Source organism: Papio anubis, chromosome 5 (assembly GCF_008728515.1).
Source record: "Papio anubis isolate 15944 chromosome 5, Panubis1.0, whole genome shotgun sequence".
NCBI classification, from domain to species: domain Eukaryota; kingdom Metazoa; phylum Chordata; class Mammalia; order Primates; family Cercopithecidae; genus Papio; species Papio anubis.
Window position 1 is genome coordinate 157,281,609 of NC_044980.1, and position 24,872 is coordinate 157,306,480.

Sequence of the window (24,872 nt, forward strand, 5' to 3'; positions counted from 1 at the left end):
CTATTTTACAATATTATCTGTGTATCTATGAAGTAGAGATCCAGCATGGCAGACCCTCAGTATACAACAAGAGAAAGTGACCGTCAATGAGTCAGTAAATTCTCTTATTCAGTATTGGCTTGAGGAGCTCTTTCATTCAAGACTTTTCAAATACACACACACACACACACACACACACACAATTTTAGGAGAGTGAAATGTTTTTTACTAAATATTTAACATTAGTAATATGCAAATACTAACAACAATTTTGTGGATATTTAATCTGTGCCAACTTTTTGCTAAGCACTTTAAGTATATTGACTTAATGTATTCCATATGAAGTAGATAGCATTATACTTTTTTTGTTTTTGTTTTTGTTTGTTTGTTTGGTTTTGAGACAGAGTCACACTTTGTCGCCCAGTCTGGAGTGTAGTGGCGTGATCTTGGCTCAGTGCAACCTTCATCTCCCAGGTTCAAGCAATTCTTCTGCCTCGGCCTCCCAAGTAGTTGGGATTACAGGTGTGTGCCACCATGCCTGTCTAATTTTCTTATGTTTTTAGTAGAGACGGGGTTTTGCCATGTTGGCCAGGCTGGTCTGGAACTCCTGGCCTCAAGTGATCCACCCACCTCAGCCTCTCAAAGTGCTGCAATTACAGGCATGAGCCACCGTGGTCAGCCTAATTTTATTTTTAACAATGAAGAAAGGGAATCAAAAATTTTGACTAATGTTTCTGTGAAGTCAAAGCCTAGGCCCTCAATGTATATTGATACACATGAGTAGAAACTGGCATAACAATTGGAGTATATTCATGAGCGTACCTGTGTTTTCTCTTAAATTATGGATCTCTTTTCCACAGAGTTTGGGAGTAGTCCTTTGGTATGGGGCTGAGGAAAGAGCAGCAGAGCTCTGTTGTTGGGGTCCATGCCGGGGGTGGTGGAGAATGAAAGAACACACAAAAGACAAAGACACACAGAGAACATGGCGGCCGCATTCAGAGCCTCCGCCTCACTTTATTTATACTCCATAAACCCCACGTCAGCAGAAAGAATGCAATGCAAAACAAACTTTCTTTTCCCACATGTAACCTTCTACTCAGTTCCTTGTTTCTATGCTCTTCCTTATCTGCCCGCCTTCTTGGCGCCTACGGGAGTTCATTAAAAGTTCAATTGGAGATACTGTCCTTGAGCCCTATCTATTCTCAGCATACTGTTTTCAAAGGCCCCTGCACTCTGTCTCTAAAGTTAATGACCATTCTCTCCTCATCCTACAGCTCTATCCTCTTTTGACTCCTAACCTTGACACAGCCTTTCTTAGGCTCCTTTTATTTAGATATTGTACTCTTCAGAAATTTGCCCTTCATTCTTTCTTCTTTGGTTTTATAAATCCCTCTTAAGAATATGATGTAGTCTTGGTCTTCAGTGATGTAAGACCAATAGATTTATGTTTTGAACTCCACTTCTTTCCAGAGTTCCGTATGTGTAGGCCAAATGAAATCCTCTGAATATCCCATATGCATTTTATTTTATTTTTTCCTAGGTTATTGGGGTACAAGTAGCATTTGGTTACATGAGTAAGTTCTTTAGTGGTGCTTTGTGAGATTTAGGTGCACTCATCACTTAAGCAGTATACACTGCACCCTATTTGTAGTCTTTGATCCCTCATCCCTGTCTCACCCTTCCCCTCAAGTCCCCAAAGTTCACTATATCATTCTTATGCCTTTGAGTTCTCATGGCTTAGCTCACTTATAAGTGAGAACATAGGATGTTTGGTTTACCATTCCTGAGTTATTTCACGTAGAATAAGTCTCCAGTCTCAACCAGGTCTCTGCAAAGGCCATTCATTCCTTTTTATGGCTGAGTAGTATTCCATCGTGTGTGTGTGTGTGTGTGTGTGTGTGTGTGTATGTATCAGTTTCTTTATCCACTCATTGATTGATGGGCATTTGGGTTGGTTCCACGATTTTGCAGTTGCAAACTGTGCTGCTATAAAGATATGTGTGCCAGTATCTTTTTTGTATAACAACTATTTTCATATGGGTAGATACCCAGTAGTGGGATTGCTGGATCAAATGGTAGTTCTACTTTTAGTTATTTAAGGAATCTCCACATTGTTTTCCATGGTGGCTGTATTAGTTTACATTCCACCAGCAGTGTAGCAGTGTTCTCTGTTCACCACATCCACACCAACATCTATTATTTTTTGACTTTTTGATTATGGCCATTCTTGGAGGAGTAAGGTGATATTGCATTATGGTTTTGATTTGCATTTTCCTGATTATTAGTGATGTTGAGCATTTTTTTGTATGTTTATTGGCCATTTGGGTATCTTCGTGCGGTGGCTCATGCCTGTAATCCTAGCACTTTGGGAGGCCAAGGTGGGCGGATCATGAAGTCAGGGGATTGAGACCATCCCGGCCAACATGGTGAAACCCTGTCTCTATTAAAAATACAAAAATTAGCTGGATGTGGTGGTGCACACCTGTAATCCCAGCTACACAGGAGGCTGAGGCAAGAGAATCACTTGAACCCAAGAGGTGGAGATTGCATTGAGCCAAGATCTCACCACTGTACTCCAGCCTGGTAACAGAGACCACTTTTTGATGGGATTTTTAATTTTTTCCTTACTGATTTGTTTGAGTTCATTGTAGATTGTGGATATTAGTCCTTCATCAGATGTATAGATTGTGAAGATGTTCTCCCACTCTGTGGATTGTCTGTTTACTCTGCTGACTGTTCCTCTTGCTGTGCAAAAGCTCTTTAATTAAATCTCAGCTATTTATCTTTGGGGTTTTTTTTGTTTGTGCTTTTTTTCTTTTCTTTTCTTTTCTTTTCTTTTCTTTTTTTTTTGATGCAGTCTCACCCTGTTGCGAGGCTGGAGAGCAGTGGCGCGATCTCAACTAACTGCAGCCTTCGTCTCCTGGGTTCAAACGATTCTTCTGCCTCAGCCTCCTGAGTAGCTAGGACTGCAAGTGCGCACGTGCCAGCATACCCAGCTAATTTTAGTAATTTTAGTAGAGATGGGGTTTCACCATGTTGGCCAGGCTGGTCTCGATTTCTTGACTTCATGATCTGCCCGCCTCAGCCTCCCAGAGTGCTGGAATTCCAGACATGAGCCACTGTGCCGGCCTTATCTTTGTTTTTATTGCATTTGCTTTTGGGTTCCTGGTCGTGAAATCCTTCCCTATGCGAATATCTAGAAGGGGTTTTTCCAATGTTATCTTCTAGAATTTTTATAGCTTCAGGTCTTAGATTTAAGTCCTTAATCCATTTTGAGTTGATTTTTCTATAAAGTGAGAGATGAGAATTCAGTTTCATTCTCTTCCATGTGGCTAGCCAATTATCCCAGCACTATTTGTTGAAAAGGTTGTCCTTTCTCCACTTTATGTTTTTGATGGAAACACATCCCATGCTCATAGATGGTTAGAATCAATATTGTGAAAATGACCATACTGCCAAAAGCAATCTAAAAATTCAACACAATTCCCATCAAAATACTACCATCATTCTTCACAGAATTAGAAAAAACAATTCTAAAATTCATGTGGAACCAAAAAAGTGCCTGCATATCCAAAGCAAGACTAAGTAAAAAGAACAAATCTGGAGACATCACACTACCTGATTTCAAACTATACGATAAGGCCATAGTCACCAAAACAGCACGGTACTGGTATAAAAATAGGCACATAGACCAATGGAACAGAATAGAGAACCCAGAAATAAACCCAAATACTTACACCCACATGCATTTTAAATTAAGTGTTCAAATCTAACTTTATTTCCTAAATGTACTCACCTTTCATATTTCTGGTTTCAATTAATGGCATTGATACCCAAATCAGTGAGCTGATTAGAGATTAAGTTATTTGAGTTATTCCTCATATCTTCTGAGTCACTAAACTTTGTCAATCTTGCTTTTAAAATATTTCCTTGACATTCATCATCAAAAAATCATATTTTCACCTAAGTATTATGTGTAATATATTATTCTACTAACCCAAAATTCCTCCTCTCTACTGCCATTAAAATTATTTTGACAAGAAAAACTAAAAATAATTTGTCCCTCTTCCTTCCTAAAACATTCTTATGGCTGTATTGTTTACAGGAGTAGTTGTCACATTGGACTAAAGAATTTCCTGAGGTATGGAGAATATGGGCATAGAAAGGATCCAGAAAGGACCTAGAAATATCACATATGCTATTTCCCAACCTAATCTGTCCATCTGTGGCTTAAGTGTCATGGTTTATCAGCCTTTTCCTATTTTATTTATTTATTTGAGACAGAGTCTTGCTCTGTCACTCAGGCTGGAGTGCAGTGGTGGATCTTGGCTCACTGCAATCTCTGCCTCCCTGGTTCAAGCAGTTCTCCTGCCTCAGCGTGCCAAGTAGCTGGGACTACAGGCCTTTGCCACCATGCCTGGCTAATATTTGAACTTTTAGTTGGGATGGGGTTTCGCCATGTTGGCCAGACTGGTCTCAAAATCTTGACCTCAGGTCATCTGCCTGCACCGGCCTCCCAAAGTGCTAGGATTACAGGCATGAACCACCACGCCCCCCATTTCCCCATTTTTTGTTTTAAAGGCATATTGCACCAGCAAGCAAAAAAACCTGGGTCTCAACTAAATAGCCACTCAGAATGTTGTTAGTCTGAGAAAGTGAATCAACCTAATGACTACATAACAAATAGCTTTGTGAACTGGTGGTTTTTCATATTTTGTTTTTAACAAAATTTGCCTGGTAGACCACTACAAATAATGTTGGAGGTGCATAGTTATGTGATTTTTGACGTAAAACCCAGAAGAATTCATAAGAATTGAGTGCCAGGGGAGTATGTTTTTTATACCCATTTACATGTTAATTATTAAATTCTCAAGACTTAAACCCATAAATGAAAAATAAGCACAGATTTGATGCTTATTCTAGCAATCACACATTTTTATTCATGGATATATGAGCTACTTATTAAAGGTCTTGGGGTTAGTAAATAATATAGCACAAGTCAAATGTTGCTATTTTGATTGAAATTTTTAATATTTTATGTTGCATACAAACATGCTAAAAATTCAGTCTAGAGGAAAATAATGTCAATGTCTTATGGATATAACATTTTTTAGAAACTATTATTATGTTAGAGCAAACTTTTAAAATATTTTGGAATAAAAATATAACAAAAATAATTGTGTAGGGAAAGTGGAATAGAACTATGAATTAAAGAAGAAAAATTAGTGGTATAAAGTTTTCAGCTATTAAAGGAGGACTGTTCATGTATTTTCAAACAATATAGTTTTCATATTAATTATAATAATTAATTTTTTTTCAATATGTTTAAGTTTTATTTTAAATGTAGTGTTATTTATAAATTCCTAGAAATACAGTCTTTGTTATTTAAACTTAATTGAAAAATTCAAGACCACATAATTTTAGAGGATTTGCAAAAAACCATATAAACCACTGAACCACAGAATCAAGTCAAAATTCCATATTTATATATATATATAGTGATCATTTTAACTTTCTAATCTCATGTCCCACCACTTATATCATCTACTCCACCTACACCTGAGTTTCCTTTGGAGTGTCATTGGTCTCAAAGATTCTGTTTCTTCTACTTGGGATCATCTTCTATTTCCTTTTTACTAAACAGAAATTGTATGTCACGTTTATGCCAGTTGCCTGACACAGTCTCTGTCACATTGTAGATTCACATTAATAAGAATAGTTATAATTTATTGAATGCAGTGAGCAGTAGACTAAGCATTGTGCACGCCCCAGCTGTTTTAATCCTCACAACAACCCTAACAATGACAGAACTGAGTCCCAGAGAGATCTGAAAACTTACCTAAAGTCAAGGAGGAAATGAGCCTTGTTGATTAAATGAATAACCAAATAAATGCTTGGCTGCTAATACTTTTATCTCATTTCAACTGTTTCTGTGACTTTGGATTTCTTTGGATGTACAATTTCTATAAACTAGTCCAGGCCCTGTGAACAGTTGTATGTTGTTTGTTTTGCTTTTATTAGGAAATGTCATTACACTTTGTTGTAATTACGGTTTAATGTCCCTCTCCTTGACAAATGATAAGCTTGATTGAGTCAGGGATCATGAATACCATATTCACCACGCCCAGCATTGTACACAGTGCCTGGCATATACTGTGTTCTCAGTAATACATATTGAATTAACAAATATTCTACTACATTTTAGAAGGAATTTTTAATCAACCCTGATGGTTGTAGATCATTAGGCACATTATTCTCTAATACAATGCTTCATTTACTTTAGAAATCCTTGTGTCACTTTCTGATCCTGTCATAACCAAATATTCCAAAATTATTCTTTAATTCACATTTCTCTGTATATTGACTATTCCTATCTCTACTTAATTTATTTACAAAGGAGACTCTGTCACCACTGAAGATGGAATGCCCATATCACTGAACATAAATATAGTAAAAGTACATACCAAAACAAGTAGTGTTATTAAAATCCAGCTAACCATTGTCATCAGCTATGCTTGAGGTTCCATCTCCTTCTGTTAAAGAGAAAGATTGCCAACAATTAAGGAGGACTTAAAGACAGACTAACACCAAATTATTACTTTCGCCTATTTAATCATGATCGAAAAAGCATTAAAAATAGACTCATGTTTTTCCTTTATGTGATTCTACTTAGCTTAATGACATTCCTGTGTGCCTTCGGAAATCGTCTTGGACACTGTACTAGATGGGGCTTGTAAAATGTTTAGCCCAATATCTGGCACATCCTATGTATTTTAAAAAATTACTTATTTTTATAAATATCCCACACTTTGAAAAAATGACGTATATAAAACTATCTTGCTTCTAATGAATAGTATCAAATGGAACCTCAGTGTCAAGAGTTGTAGATCATTGAGATTGCCAAACCTTTTAAAGTATTTCCTGCCTACTGCATATGTGCGAATATTTATAAGATTTCTAGCAAAGAAAAGCACTGAACATTTCTTGAAAGTATTAAAGTAAATTGAAAAAAGAGTCAGAAGGGGAACTACATTGAGTTTGATTCACTAAGAAGGCAGAACCTACTGGATCAATGAGTAGCTTCAACAGAGTCAGAGTTAAGCTTGTCTCAAGATGACACACTATTAAGCAAAGAGCAATGATGTGTAACAATTTCTGGAAACTAAAAGGAAAGAAAGGGAATTGCACTTCTGGCCACTTTTTCACAGTTATTCCAGAAGTGCATATTCTTGATATTTAAGAGACTAGGGATTAAAAGTTTATTGTTTGATGTAGATACTGCTGAAAAATTTTATTTCCCATCATATTTAATATTCACAAATGATATGTTTATTAAAATATACAGTAAATTTCTTTAAAAGTCCCACATATTTTATACTACCAAAGTTGTTACACCTTCCACATTTTAATAATTTCTTTGCATTAAAAACCAAAACTCAGAAGTATCAAGATCTCCCATAAATATTCTAATTTATGTGAATCTCATACCTAGACAAGGAGAAAATTAAGCTAAAATATTTGTGAATTCATAAAAGCAACCCATTTATATGACTAAAAAGATGCATATGTAACTTTAGTTTGGTTAATTGACACCATCCATAGAAAAGATGCTGCCAGTACACTCTAGAATGTTCAGTTGACGTTGATATTTCAAAAAAGATACGGTAATGGAGTTTACTATAATTAACAATGAAAGAGTGAGAATTATTGGAAATTCACAAATTGAACCAGCACAGTCTATTTATCAACTTCCTGTTTGAACTGTGCTTCTCATTTAACATATAAACACTGCCTGTGCCAGTACTTTCCTCTCTCTAAAATTGCCATAACCTTGTTTCAGAGAAATCAGCAGTCTATGACGTTTGCCTTAAAAGAACAAGGCTGTCCATTCTCAAAATAGCTAATGTGTATATGGAATATCTAGAAATCCTATTTACTGAGGGAGTCAGTCAAATCATTTGGAGACTAGTGTTTGTTTTGGAGGCCTTTAATAAACTATTAACAAGTTTAAAATAAAGAAGTATTTGCAAAGTTTGTTTCTTATATTTTGAAATATGCAGTTGCTGAAAATAGTTACTTGGTTCATAAACTGGCTCATTAGGCTCATAGTTTATTTTTTATTTGATTTTTATTGTAGTAAAAGAAACGATAAAATTTACCATTTTTACCATTTTTAATGTACAGTTTGGTGCCATAAAGTACATTCACATTGTTGTGAAACCTTCATCACCATACATCTTGCAAAACTCAAACTGCATTTATTAAACAGTAACCCCCTGTTCCCTCCTCTCCTCAGCCCCTCATAATCCCCATTCTATTTTCTTTCTCTATGAATTTGAATGCTCTTGGTACGATATATAACATATTTAAGTGGTACCCAGAGTGGTCAATATTTGTCTTTTGTGACTGGTTTATTTCTTTTTGCATAAAGTTTTCAAGGTTCATCTATGTTGTAGTATGTATCAGAGTTTCCTTCCCTTTTAAGGCTCAATAACATTCCATTGTATGTATACACAACATTTTGTTTCTCTATTTATTTGCTGATGGACACTTGAGTTGGGTCCACTTTTTGGCTATTGTGAATAATGCTTCTATGAACATGGGTGTACAAATATCTGTTAAGTCCCCATTTTCAGGTCTGTTTGTTTTTTTGTCTATATCCAGAAATGGAGTTGATGGATCATATTGTAAATTCTATGCTTAATTTCTGGCGGAACCACCATACTTCCATGTCTCAATTTTATCCAAAGGAACCCATAGGCTTTTTTCCTGTTGTCCTTTTCACAGTCTGCATACACACAACACACACACACACATACATACGCACAACACACCCTTCCTCTCCTCTTCATTCAGATTGGCTTTAGCAGGGAAGAGTCATTATAAAGCTCATTAATCTTCATTTTTCACAGCAAGATTCATTTTATAGGACTGAAAGATGCAGAAATGGAACCACACAGCACTTTGTCAGCAGCTAGGATTTCTGAATGTGATGCCGAGTGAAAATTAAACACAAGAGACCAGACAGCGCTCTAATAACTCAGTAATTTCTAAATAAATAGACTGAGATTGATGGAACTGAAAACAGTTTTCTCTAACAAGGGAAAGTATGCAGGGTAGTAATATTTGACTCAAATATGCTTTGCAAAAGGGATTAGGATTCCTGAAAGCCTCTCATTTCCCCATCAGAGAATTTGTTTCTTCTATCAGTCAAATGGTGGTTAATTATCACATTTCAAGGAGCAGCTCATTAATTCATTAACTAAAAATAACTAGATATTTATGTAGGAAGATAACACATAATAACCGATAACTTGAATAGCTCTGCCAATGTAAATTGTCTTCCAATTTCATGAAAGTTTCAGGAGGTGATTCCACACTAAAAGTTTATGCCAATTGTTAACTTCCACTTCAAGAATTTAAGAATTTTGGAATGAAATAAATTTAAAACTACATCCCCAAGGGAAATTATTTTATCTCTGTTTGATTAGCTTTGTTTGGCAGTTTGATACTGACAAAGAAAGGTACAATTGGGAATAAGAGGCTGGCGAGGAAACAAATAAACTACTGTATTAAAATGCCAGTTAAGGCAAGCACTTTAAGGAAAAAAAGTGGGGGAAATGCACTAAGATAACTGGGAACTTTATTTTTCCCCTTGTCAATTCTAAAAATTTCCCTCAGGATCAGGAAAAAAACTTTAAGACACATATATTTAGTATACTGTTTAAAAAATGATGTTACAAAGTTAACTCTTTTACGTTTAAAACTCAATGATTGAAAAGGTTACTTTGTTTCTCCTTGTTTCACTATAAAATGTTTACCAAAGAGTATGGTGATATATTTATGATAAATTAAGGAATAGTCATTAAACACACACCAGTATCCACCACTCAACCAAAAATGTATAATTTTAATGTAGAGAAAACTTATACTTCAAGTTTCATGATAGATGTTACTGGTGTTTTTCTAGCATAGACACAATTTCAACTACTGTTTTATGTATTACATATAGGAATAAAATTTTGGCCATTTAGAAAGGGAGATTTTTAAAGGAGGGGGTTTAAACTTAATCTGCATAACAATTTACATAATCCTAAAATCCTGCTTACCCTTATCACAGAAAGGAAGAGCAATCTCCCCAAAGATGTCTGACATCCTACACAGATAGGAAGGGCTTCCACCTTTGCCCCAGTTCCTGCATTTTCCTTTGCCTAACTCAAGCACTGCAAAGATCTGTTCCCTGTTATAAATCTGTTTGGAGAATGTAGTTTAATTTAAAGTTTCCTTTTTATATCTCTGCAACTTTAACAAAGACAAAGACTTACAATATGGAGGTATTACTATTGAGAGTTGGCCCTATGTCAGAGTAAAGCTAAGTTTGACTTACAACAACCTTTCAGTTTTCACTACTATACTATAATCAAATGAATTTGAGACATGTGTTATCCAAACTGTGAGCATATACACATGCTGTTTCTTCTGCTTTTTCCAGGGTTACCTTCTCTTTGTCTTTCAGCTTAGTGATCACTTCCTCCAGGAAGCCTTTCTTGATCCTATAAGTGCGGCATAAGTTGCTATTCTTCTGTCCTCATATTATTTCTTGTATTCCCCACTCAGTAACTACCAGTATAATATCACACTGTATTGTGATTGTTAGTGAATTCTTTGCATTTCTCCTCACTACATCTACTAGCTTTGAAATGGCCGAGACTTTACATGTTACAAGTTATGGCCCAATAACTTAGCACAGTGCTTGCCTTATAGCTGACATTTATTGCACAATGTCATTAATCTCTCTGAATAAAAACACCCATTCTGTATCTGCACAAAATTGCCTACATTTGGCATTTAGAAAACTTAGCTTACGTTTGTCAGTTTTTACAGCACAGCTTCTGAGTGTAGAAGCACAGATAGACACATTTTTTAGAAGTGTTGTATTGCCTCACCCTTAAAAGTATAGTCTTTTTGAACTAATGAATTTAGATGAGTGTTTCTCAGAATTTAATGGGCATAACAGTATCATGGGGAACCTGTTAATATTGACATTCTGATTCAGTAAGTCTGTGATAGGACCTGAAATTCTATGTTTATAACAAGCTCCCAAGTGTTACAATGCTACTGCCGTTCACCATTTCATCATCTATAGTTATTTCCTTAAGATAAATATATAAAGAAATGTCCAAAAAGAATGAGAAGAAGGAAGAGAAAGAGAAGTAATAGGAATCAGGGAAGAAGAAGAAGAAGAGGAAGAACAATCCAACTAACCAGTAAAAGTGGCAGCTATCTTTCCTTGCTTATATATCTATGTGGAATCTTTGCAGTTAGGAAATAAAAAGGCATTAAAACAAAACTACCAAATTATAAGCTAAGTAATAGACCAAAATATGCTTTGCATAAGTATTGAGAATTTAGTGATAAGATGATCAAGCACTTCCTTTAGAGGACTGAATGTAATTGAAAACTCCTATGTCAAATGATAAATTTTAAAATAGGAGGGGGATGAAAATCAACAATAAATAAAAAAGAGAAAGAAACTAGCAGGAAGTCATTTCTCAGACAAGAAACAAAGTCAATTCACCAAAGTTATAAGAAAATAAGAAAGCCAGATGCACTGTGAAGAGGAACGAGATAAATAAGCAATAGAACAATAGAGGGGAAAAAAATCGAGGATAGTCTACCTATGAAGGAGACAGGCACTTAAATTCATTTGTTTAATGTATTTTAAGAAATTATTATAGGACATTTTACTAAGTTTATTGGATAAAATATTGAATAGGTATTAAGAGATACAGAGTTTCTTTGGGTAGACATTCATGTAAGTGAAAAAATGCAATACATTTTGCTGTAAAAGAAACAGGAATTTTGTAAGTCAGATGAGAATAGTCTGACTGAGTGGCTGGGGTCATACATGGGAAAGGTAGCAAGGAGAAGACTTTTGAGCTAAATGTTAAAGGATGAAAAAGTACCCCATTCTGTGCTCTTTCTCTCACTCCCATCAAGAGAAGAAAGAACATTCCAGGCAGGAGAAAGTACCTGAAAAGAAACTGAGCCATATATTTGAGCTTGAGGCAATTGGTATTACTAAGGAAGACAGATGATGGCGTATGATTATACCAGTGTCTGTATATGGGTATTCAGACACTATATAGAAAGAGGAGAGAGAAGAAAAGAGAAAGAGAAGAGAATATGTATAAAATTTAATTTATGGGAAGACGTGAGGACACTTTTGGTTTTTGTTGGTTAAAGGAAGGACATTTTTATACTTAAAAAGACCTGTTTAGTGTAACATCTTCAAGCTTGCTTGGAAAAGAGAAATGCTAATAGTGAAAATAGACAAAACAGAAAAGAGTGGTAAGAGAAACCTAATTTGATCATAACATTTATATGAATACTTTATAACCTATACAAACTAAACTTTCAGAAGGAGAAAATAAGGAAAGTTGAGAAATATTAACATCTTTATTGAGACTTTGGCCTAAAATACCATAAAGTGAAATTTTGTTATAGTGTTTATTTTGCTTCTTTGAGTTAAATAATAGTAATTATAAAAGTAATAATTAGGAAAATATAAACATACATAAACCTGTATAATTTGCATTAAAGCATTCCTTAAACACCCGAAAACATATTTTTTGATGAGTCTGGATGATGATAATAGTAGAATAAAGTTCTGGTTTGATTTTGAGTTCTCCTTTTACTTCTTTATTTATTTTCCCATAAATTAACAGGATTAAGCAATCACTCAGTAAACCAAGGAAACCAGTCATTTTTAAGTTAATTATCAAATAACAACAGCAGAAAAAGAAAAGATGTATAAATGCAGAGCAACCGTTTTATCATATATGTTTATATTCTGTCTCTATTCATCTATAAGCCAGTATATTCCAACACATGTCATAGGAAAGACAAATGAGTCTGGCTTTGTGATTGACTCACAGATAGCATCATAAACAAGTGGAATTCAATGAGAAACTACAGCAGATGGATGTTTCACATTGAGTTTCATCACACATGCAGCCTCATATATGAGTGAGAAGACTGTGCCTTGGGGTTTGGCCTTGTCTTTCTGCAGGAGAAATAGCAGGAAAAGGGGAATGCAGTGGTTTCTAGCAGATAGTGTTAATTTTCCACTAAATCATTGTTTACAAAACAAGAGGAATAAATAAGGGAAGGATACCACTTTTATTATTCTCAAAGCTATCTTTCTAAAAATGACTAGCAATGTTTCAGTAGAGTAAAAAGTCATTTTCAATGGAAGGATTTCTATATACAGTTTTTTCCTATAGGTGAATATTATCAGCCCTTCAATCCTGGGCACTAGTATTGTACGAAGGATAAACTCCTGGAGTACTTTTATAATTTAAATCTTGCGTAAAACCAGATGAATGTTGACAACAGAGAGATTTCTGTTCACCTGCCAAAAGTCACTGGTTACTGTTATTAGTAGCAACACTATTTGCAGTTTGAAATTACATGATTCCTGACATATTTCACGTTATTTTGGATTTTGGGCATAAAATGTTTTTCACATGTATTTTACATTACACTATTTTAAATTAATGTAATTCCAATGAATATACACACTCATGTTAAAAGACACATTTGGAGACACTGCTGTCAAATATTTTATCCTCATAACTTGACCTAAGTTAATATTTCAAGCTGATATGGTTATATCCTTATCTAATTGTTGACCCTCTTTAATTTCTCAGAGAAATTAATAAAATATTTATATGAGATAGCAACAAGACACTGACCTTAAAATTGCTCTTGTATATCAAGTTTTCTTAGAATTCTTAATTGTCTTCTGTCTTAAATCTTTAATGCAATTGGATAGATTAATGACTTTTAAATTTTATTAGTTGAATAGTCATGCATTATTCTCATTAAACACTATGTTACTATAGTTATTTTATCATAGCTATTCTGCTTTTATCGTGACTTTTGCAGTACTTTAGTCTTAAGAGCTATTGGTACATAGAAACATGACACTGTAGACTTATTTAGCACACAAAATAATTATAATTATTTGAAAACTGCTAAAAGCATGTGTTTGCATAAGCAGAAACATTTGATAATATTTTCATTTTTACTGAAAAAATGTTCTATATGTCTTACTGAAAACTTCAGGGCTTTGTACTTTTGTCAAAAACAATACCACATCAGTTTGTGGAAAGGATGGATAGATAGAAGACATAATAAGATAAGCTGCTAAGTAATCCTAACAGAAGAAACACTGTATAATATCTGTTTTAAATGTTATTTTTGCAACACTTTTTAGAACATAAGTCTGCCTTTGCTGTTTTCTATCCAATAATTAGAAAATTCTAGACTTAAGTAGCAGCAAATAGAAAATATGTTTACCATGTAACTGATGGACTATTTAAATTAGATTTCACCATAAAGGAATCTTTTGTAGATGGAATGACTTAGAAGTCTCTTCCTGTAACTAAGTACTTTTTAAATATAAGGCAATACTAAATTAGTACTTTGCAAAGTATCTTCGCTAAGAATGATAGTAGTAGTATGAATTTGTATAATGAGCTCTTTAGAATAGATGACTACTATCCTCATTCATTTCATCTGAGAAATTCAAGCCGTTATTACCGATATTAAATCTAATCATATTATGTCCTAAAACATTATTTGAATTCATTGATGTGAAAGCAAATGATTATAAAATGTTCTCTTAAGTACATTACAGAGGAAACAAACACCCTAACCATTATTTCTGACAGACGACAGAGTATTAAAATGCTACTAGATGATAGCCCAGCTTGGGCTTACAGAATTAATGAAAAACAAATGTTCTAGGTGATGTGTAAGCGTGACATTCTCTCTGTGGGATGACCTTCATTCTTCCTCAGTTAGCTAATGAGAGTTTCTTTGTTATCTTTCTTGCCGAAGGACCTCAGGGCCTTGTATCATTATTGAGTGAACACAGTGTCACCTCGGCTGGCAGAAATGTTTTGTCTCTTGTCAGGAAGAGAAGTTTCCTTATGTCATCTGGAGAGCACCACAGAGGGACTGGCAATTGAGACCAGACATTTCAATCAGTAAACTCAACACAGTGGAGATGTTTAACCTGCCAGAGTTGTTCAGATCAGAATATTTAAACTCTGTTGTGTCTCTCTTGGAACTTAGGGTGTTTGTTATGGATGAAGAAAAAATCAGATTAACCTATAGTCAAGATATTTATTATCTGGTAGTCAATGTTATTTGGTTAGGAGGACATTACTTTTTTTTTTTTTACATTGTGCACAGATACAATATATGGATACTTTTCATCACAAAATTACATTGACACATCTTCTCTAACCCAAATTACCAAATTGATTCCACTAATAGTCACAAAAAGAGGGAGGAGAAAAGAGATAAGAGGTACAGCTGACACCCTACCAAATGAGATGCCAATATAACATTTTCTTCTGAACATTCAACTTGTTTTAACAATAACAACAAAGCATTGGATAATACTAATGTATTGGCATTTAAAATAAAAAAAAAAATTAAGAGACAATGTCTCTCACTCTTTTGCCTAGGCTGCTGTGCAGTGATGCAATCCTGGCTCGCTGCAGCTTCATACAATCACTAGAGCCTCAAGCGATCCTCCCACCTCAGCCTACTGAGTAACTGGGAGAATGGGTGATTATCACCACACCAGGCTTTTTAAAATTTAATTTTAAAAAGAAAATATGGATACCAGAAGATGCTTTGTAAAATGACAGGTGTAACTTCCATCAGCATGTCTTTTGGTAGGCAGGTTTTCGGGGAGATTAAATATCAGCTTGGACTGCTTTGAAATGCATTAGAATGTGAATGTAACTCTCCATGGGTTAAATCATTTAACTGTTGAACTTTCTCTAGCCTTCTGAATACAATCCAGGGGCTTGTCAATGTAAAGTAGCAACAAAGAGAGGGTAAAAAAAAAAAAAAATTAAAAAGGTATTTTGATGATTCATGGTATGGATGGTTAACTCATAAAGTTGCACAAGTTTGCAAGTGGGAGATGGTTCCTTGTTTGTTTATTTATTTATTTAGGACTAAATTTGTTTATTTATTTATTTAGGACTAAATTTGAAGGAGGTTTCAGCCAGAGTTCCGCGATACAGCTGACAAAAGCTTGGCTTCAGGTTACTAGAGTAGCCGATCTGGCTATGACAACATTTACCCTATATACCTGAGCCACAGAAAAACTTTCTGAGCCTTGGTTACCTCCTTCTTGAAAATGGAAATAGAAAACATGCTGCTGGGCTGGATGTGGTTCCTCAGACCTATAATCCCAGCACTTTGTGAGGCCAAAACAGGAGGATCACTTGAGGCCAGAGGTTTGAGACCAGCCTCTTCCACATTAGAAAGGCTCAGTCTCTACAAAAAATTTAAAAAATAAAATGAAATTTTAAAAAACCAGGTGTAGTGATAATCACCTGTTCTCCCGGCTACTCAGTAGGCTGAGGTGGGAGGATTGCTTGAGGCTCTAGTGATTGTATGAAGCTGCAGCGAGCCAGGATTGCATCATTGCTCGGCAACCTAGGCAAAAGAGTGAGAGACCTTGTCTCTTAAAAAAAACCCTTTTTTTAAATTTAAAAAAAAAAAGTGCTTCATTTACCTTTAAATTAATGGTTGGTTAAATGTGCTTCATTTTCTTTTAAAAGGTTGGTTAAATTGGTTGGTTAAGGGAGAAACTGCTTTGAAAACTTAATTTGTGGTCTGCTATCATTTATGGATATAATCAGTGTCTACAAATGGTGTCACATACCTGGATGATTCCATGAAATGGAGTAAGTTGACAATTTTGGGAAAACCATGGAGAATTTGTAACTTATATATAATAGTGTCCTAAGTGGCTAATTAATCAGGTGTATTAACCATGTTTCTAGCTCCTGTAAACTTGTTGCTTTAACATTCGCTCTGCGTGCCTCTGCCAGCCTTGCCTTGCTATGGACAACCCTACACAATGGCTGGATTGTGCCTCCTACCTCCCTTGTGCTCCTCACCCCAGGAGGCCCCTCCTTCCAGGCATGCATTTTAAAAATACAAACCAACCAATCCAGGAACCACATTCCCAACCACCTCCTTTACTGGCTCTGCAAACAGGCCAGTATCCTCCTCACTGCTGGGCCAGGTGTCTCACAAGCAGAGACAGCTCCTGTGCCCCAGAGTTTGCTGAAATTATTCCAACTATGGCCAATCCGAATCCTGCTTACCCCAGCTATTCCATTCTTTTCAACAGAAACCACAATTAAGCTTCTTTCCCACAGTTTCTGTCTTTCCCTCTGCCTCATTATCAGTGCTGGTACTTCCCTGTGTGACTCTCCATGTCCCCTCCTCCTGGGAATGGTGAGTCATAGGCTATCTTTCCAATTACAGTTGTCTCCTTATCTGTTTGCCTCATTATACCTCAAATTTGCTATTACTACCCTATATTTTAAGTCACCCAGTTATTTTTATACCATGATGTGATTAAAATTAATTTAATGTGTTAAAATGCACTTAAAAACTACTTATTTCCATAACCTGACTTTCTCAGGTAGTCTAATAAGAAAACTCAAAGAGATATTCTGACAAACATAATTCAAAGTATTTTTTTATTTAGGCTGCCTTGCCTTAGTTTACCACATGTACATTATTTGAGCCACTCATTAAATATATTTACAAGTATAAGTAGTAGAAAGTTTGGAGTTCTAATTACGGAGGGGGCATCAGGCTGATGGGAGCAGGGGAAAGTAAAAAACAAATAAACAAAGACAAGTAAAGCATAAGCCTGCCTTTCTTCATAGTCCAAGACATATAGCCCTCCTGTGCAAATAACTCACAATCTTCTTCCTGCGCCCAACTATAACTAGACCCTCGGCTAACAAAAAATTGCAAGTTAACTCACTACAACCTTGACATTATCAGTACTACAAAAAACCCTCTTCAAGGCTTGGCACAGTTGCTCACGCCTATAATCCCAGCACTGTGGGAGGCCAAAGCCAGTGGATTACCTGAGGTCAGGAGTTCAAGACCAGCCTGACCAACATGATGAAACCCTGCCTCTACTAAAAATACAAAATTTAGGTGGGTGTGGTGGTGCATGCCTCTAAACCTAGCTAAGTGGGAGGCCGAGGCAGGAGAATAGGTTGAACCTGGGAGGTGGAGGTTGTGGTGAGCTGAAATGGCACCACTGCACTCCATCCTGGGTGACAGAGCCAGATTCCATCTCCAAAAAAAAAAAAAAAATCCCTCTTCAACACAATATAAACACTACTCTATAAATTCTATGAAATCCCCAGCAAGCCTTTGTCTCCATACAGTCAACTCCTCTCTTACTAACTGCCTGTTGCTCTCTTACAACACATTTGAATACTTCAACAAATCTGCCTTTCTTTACCTACAACTGTCTTAGTAAATTCTTCTTACCCTGGCCCCACCAGCCCCACATAGCAACCACTTGCTCATGACAGGAAGTTACTATTTTACTCTTTTGGCTTAATCCACATTCATTCAACAAATTATCATGCTAGGTACTGTTCTAGACATTGAGGCTATAACAGTGAGGAAACCGACAAGCCTTGCTGCCCTCATGGAACTTACATTCTAGTGTGAAGACAATGAAATGATATGTAGTATATTTTATGTAAGATGGAGAAAAGTGCTAACAGGAATACAGCAGTGAAAGGTGATATAATATGTTGACACTGGCCCAGCCTGGCTAACGTAGTGAAACCCCGTCTCTACTAAAAATACAAAAATTACCCAGGCATGGTGGTGCATACCTATAGTCCCAGCTACTAGGGAGGCGGAGGCAGGAGAATTGCTTGAACCTGGGAGGCGGAGGTTGTGGTGAGCTAAGATCGTGCCACTGCTCTCCAGCCTGGGCAACAGAGCAAGACTCTGTCTCAAAAAAAAAAAAAAATGTTGCCACTGGTGTGATCATGTAGGACATGGGAAGGAGTTAGAGTGACTAGGCACTTGAAGAATGTGACTTTTGAGCAAGAATCTGAAAGATATCAAAACCTATAAGTGAGACTATCTGGAGGAAAAGGATTCCAGCCAGAAAAATATCAAGTGCAAAGACTTTGATTGAGGACCAAAGTGAAGGAACAGAATTGAAGCTGCTGTCACTGGGGCCTGATGAACTAGTCAGAAAGTCGGAGGACATAAAGTCAGAGAAGAAACAGGAAGGAAAAAAAGGACCAGTGGGGCTCTGAAAGATGGAAAGCATGTGGAGCAATCAATGGGTATTATAATGGCATCATTCTGGCTGTTCTATTGAGCATACAGTATAGACGCTCAAGGGCAAAAGCAGGAAAGCCAGTTAGGAAGCTAAACCAATCTAGGCAAGAGAGACTGTGGTTGCCTGGGTAGGAGAGTCACAGTAGGAGTGATAATTAGTGGTCAAATTATTTAGAAGGAAAAATCAAATAGACCTTTTTGAATGTGATATTTTATTATTTTTTATATTGACAATTAAAATTGCATATATTTATCATGTGAAAAATGATGTCTTGAAATATATATACACTGTGGAATGACTAAATTGAGCTAATTAGCATACACATTACTTCATTAGTTTTTATGATGAGAACACTTAAAATCTATATTCAGCATTTTTCAAAAATACAATATATTTTATTTATTTGTTTGTTTATTTATTTATTTTTGAGATGGAGTCTTGCTCTGTCACCAGGCTGAAGTGCAGTGGCACAATCTCAGCTCATTGCAGCCTCCACCTCCCGGGTTCAAGCAATTCTCCTGCCTTAGCCTCCCAAGTAGCTGGGACTACAGGTGCATGCCAGCACACCCAGGTAATTTTTGTATTTTTGGTAGAGATGGAGTTTCACCATGTTGGCCAGGATGGTCTTGATCTCTTGACCTTGTGATCCGCCTGCCCCGGCCTCCCAAAGTGCTGGGACTACAGCCGTGAACCACCATGCCCGGCCACAATATGTTGTTTTTCAATGTAGTCACTATGTTGTACAATGGATCTATTGAAGTTTTTCCTCCTATCCAATTGAAATTTTGTATCTTTTAACCAACACCTCTCCACACACACGCACACACACACACAACCAGCCCAGTCTCTGGTAACCACTGTTCTATTTCTAAGAGTTTAACTTTTTTAGATTTCACATGGGAGTGAGATCATGCAGTATTTGTCGTTCTGTGTCTGGCTTATTTCACTTAACGTAATGACATCTGGGTTCGTCCATGTTGTTGGAATGACAGAATTTCCTTCTGTTTTAAGGCTAAATAGTATTCCATTGTGTGTATATACTACATTGTCTTTATCCATTCATGCGTTGATGGGCAGGTTGATTCCATATTCTGTCTAGAGGTGAAGCGGCCATTTATGGTCATGAGGCTGTATGGGAAAGTCCCAAAGTTTTTGGGACTTTAAAGGCATATTATGTCTTTAAATAAAGAAGAAAAAGAGGCAAATAGTGAAGAGGAGTTCCTCCTATCAAAACTTTATCCTTTTATTCAGGAAGGGACCTCTCCTCCCAGCAACTGTAGTATAAGCCTCATTTTCTATGAATTGTGCCAAATAGCTTGCCCTAACTTTTGAGAAATACAAAATGGAGTACTTGTCTTTCTAGTCTTGGTGGTGGATGACGGCAGGTGAGAAGAAAACTGGTAATAGATTTTGAGGGTGACAATTCTAACATCTACCACAATGTACAAATCTAATGGAACAACCTAACTATATATTGTCCACTACATATTATTCTATATGTTACCCTGACATAAAATGGAGCAGAAATTTTGTCACTAACAAATACCCTGCAGAAACCTGATGACTGCTGTTCAACATGCATCATGGTTTCAGACATTTCTCTATGTAATGAGAATGTGAATATTTCTGTGTATGTGATCTCTCTAGAATATTGTTATATGCCTAATGGAACAATTTGCCTTTGATCAAATTTGAGTTAAGTGTTGAGTAATCTGAAATCCACTGGTATATTGCCATCATCTTGCTTTCAAGTGTGCTCACTTTAAATAGCTTGAAATTGTTCTCCATATGTGTGCTGTATTATACGAATATGCATCTCAAAGAAAATGATAGTACAATAAAATAATATTATGAGTCCAATAAAATTAATTGCCTATTTATAATGGAATCTATTTAATTTTTTTCATTTAACTATTTTTGAAACAAATAAAAATGTTCAGCCATAGGTTAAGCATATAAAGCTTTCTATTTTTGTCCTTGTCTGTTTCATCTCATTAGGTTATCACTAAGCCATAAGATGATACAGTACATTACTGGTAGTGTAATCTGTTGCAGTAGGCAGTATGTTAGGATATTGGAAAACTGAAGAATCTGTTCATTCTCTCATGCTGGCCACCTGCTATCATGCTAAGGTTAATAACCTGAGACTGAAAAAGAAAAGGAAATGCAGATTTTAAAAGTAAAAATGTAACAATTTGTACCACCTTCTGAATAAAAATTCGACTAAAGGAAACCATTTAAATTAATGCAGTGTTCTAAGTGAATGTCTGAAGCTATTGTCAATAAGCACACATTCAAATGTTCAGGTGGATTTTTGTTTGTTTCATTTTGTTCTTACAATTAGCTGTCGATGGGGCCCATGGTCTGATTTCCATGTGTACCTTAAATATTGAGAAACAAGTCTTTCAGTTCAAAGAAGAAGTATAGAAAGTGCTAGTGTTTTCAACAGACATAAGAAGACCAAAATATAAAATAATACATTGAACAATATGTAAAATCTAAATAGAAAATATATCCAGACCATCTTGTATGTAAGTGACATAATAATAGTAAGTTAAGAATCAATTCATTTCTAGAAGAGTGCCTTGGGTCTAGAGTCATTCTGCATCATCTGAAAATCAATTTTTTGAAAGCCTAAACTGAAGCAAGCACTGGAGAGTCAGTTAAAGTTTTTGCCTTTTAGTGCTGTTTCACAAGTTTGTAGATTAGAGTCAGGTCGAAAACCTAGTCAAGAGTATATACAGCAGTTTGGCAATTTCTGTACACTGATTTTGAGTAGGTGGTGTTATGCATGCTTTATTCTTCAAATCCTTTCAGTGTTAAAAAATAAGAATTGTAAATATTAACAAAAGAGGTACGGCTGCTTAAAATTTATTTTTACAATCACAGACTTTGTAAATATCCTAAACTACCAGACTACTGTTACTATGCTATGACTTTTAAGTCATAAATGATACTTTAGTACATTATAATGTGTATCTTTAGTATTCATTATTTTTACATTATTATTTTTACCTGAAAATAAATCAAGAATACCTGTTATCTACCAGGTATTAGGACACCTGTGTCTGCTATACATTAATTTCAGAGTCCTTTAGGAGACACATTAATACAATAAAGAACAGATGAGTGAGCATATGGTTTGTTAAATCATGTTTATAATAATTAGATACAGATCACATTTAAATAAAGGGTCAGTGGCACATAAATTGGAAACTCTAATTTAACACATTTTAGTAGTAAGAGGTTAGAGACACTACTACCAATGTGAACATCACAGCCACATGCCATGAAACAAACAAATCTAATTATTAAAGTGTAGAAACACAACACTGCATAAGAAGGTAACACATTTTAACAACTTGGTTAGTAATTCTATGAAATCTTTAACAGATGGTCACAATTGCTACAAGTCCATGACAGATACAGAAGTATTTCTCAATCTAGAATACATAGACAGTGTCAAAAATGTGTGAACAATAGCCCAGACAGAGACTGTGAAATTACTTATACAACTTCCTATATCTAACCCTGTTTGGAAGAGTTGTGCTTATTGATTTCCTGATTTAATAAGTCAATGAGAATGCATTTTTTACATTACAAATCTCTTTGTGATGCATCCTTTAGAAACCATTTCTCCAGTAGCATTGGGCCATTGTAAATATACTAAATTGCTCAAGTATATTTCTCTGAACATCATAAATTGTGATTTTAGGTAAGTTTGTCAATATACAATAACATGACTTTCACTGGATATTTTTCATCCCTTCTGATACACAGAATAATTGGAGAAATTTTGTAAGTCATAGTAAGTAAAATATGTAACAGTTATAAAAGCAGGATACGCCAGGCATGTGGCTCACACCTATAATCCCAGCACTTTGGGAGGCTGAGATGAGAGGATCGCTCGAGTCCAGGAGATCAAGACCAGCCTGGGCAACATAATGAGACCCCATCTCTACTAAAAATAAAAAAAAATAGCCAGATGTGGTGGCACGCATCTGTGGTCCCAGCTGTTCAAGAGGCTGAGCCAAGAGGATTCTTTGAGCCCAGAAGGTAGAAGCTGCAGTGAGCCATGATATGATTGTGCACTACACTGCGGCCTGGGCAGCGGAGTGAAACACATCTCAAATAAACAAACAAAACAGAAAACAGGATAAGAGAGGTTAATGCGAAAACCATCTGTGGCATATTTCCTCTCAAATTTATTTCTCCTTAAGGTGTCTGCCACAGCATTGGCACAATTTATGGTAACAGTAATAATTATACTCACCATAACAATCAAATGACTTAAAATACTTAGTACATATTATAAACTTCAATATTAGTTTGTCAGATATTCTTCTCAGAAGTTCAACTTAACATCAGCTATGAGGTTTCTTAAATCTTCCCATTCTACTTTTTATAATAATCAAAAATGCATAGATAATTTTAAGAAAATATTTAAAAATATGAGTTGCATCACATTTGTTTGATAAATAATGTACACTCAATGCTCTTGAAGAATCACAGTTCAAATTACTATATTAAAGTCTTCAAGTGATACTCTAATAAAAAATGTGTGGTCTAAACCAATTGTATTTGCATATAGACCATTTTTCCCTTTCATATTGTTAACAATCTTAAATTTTAGTGCTTTATAAAGCATACTTGGGAAAAAATACCTTGACCGATAAAATTGTTCACCTATGCCTACACTTAAGATGGGTTAGCCACTTATCATACTTATAGCAGTATCCTAAATAATTGATTCTCAATTCTCAGAAATGCCAAATATAAGTTCCTATGGTCTACCTTAGTTCTAGTTAATCCCAGTATGGAAATAGGACCTGGTTATAAATCTATGTTATCAGCTAAATCTTAAGACTCTAAATGGCCTATAAGTAAAGACAATTTTATATGCTTCTTAAGTATTATACATTAGAGGAAGCTTTCCAATTTGGAAAATCGTGGTCATTTGAAGAGTTGCCAGCAGTCCAAAGAAATAATACAAATAAAATATGATGAGCTTAGATAAAAGAAGTATAACTGAACAAGAAGTCTAGATTGTGGAGCTCCCACATAAAAAATAAATGAATATAACATCATAGTCTATTCGCCCAGTAGGAAAAAGCCTGAAAAGGGAGAAGGGGTATTTACTGGAGAGTAAGATGATCAAGGTCAATGTGTGGACTTAGGAATATGATGGGGAGAGTTTGCCAGGAAAACTGGAAAACCAGTGCTTGAGACTCTAGCTTCTCTGGTTGCTAACATGGGGGGTAGAATTCTAGAGACAGATGTTGGTCTAAGATTCTTGTGTTATGCCAGGTAAGCTCAATGAGATTCATTGAATAAAATTGTGCCATCAATGCTACAGTTTAGATGTTTGATTGCTGCTGATTTTGAATTCCAGTAGAAATCATAGTAATTTAAAATGAACAGTAAAAGAGACTGGTACAATTTTATTCACGACATATCCTGCTGAACTTTATCAAAGATGGACAAATAAGTACAACTAATCACCTTTTCCTGTATTCTTTGAGCTCAAGGAAATCCGTGTTATAGTATTCAAAAGTAGAAGTTCTTTGGAAGAAATGCGTGGGTAACTAGGCATTTATTGTTTATTTAATAAATTAAACAGGTGGATAATTATGAAAATTAAAGCTGTCATCACGTAAGGTCTAATTTTCCCTTG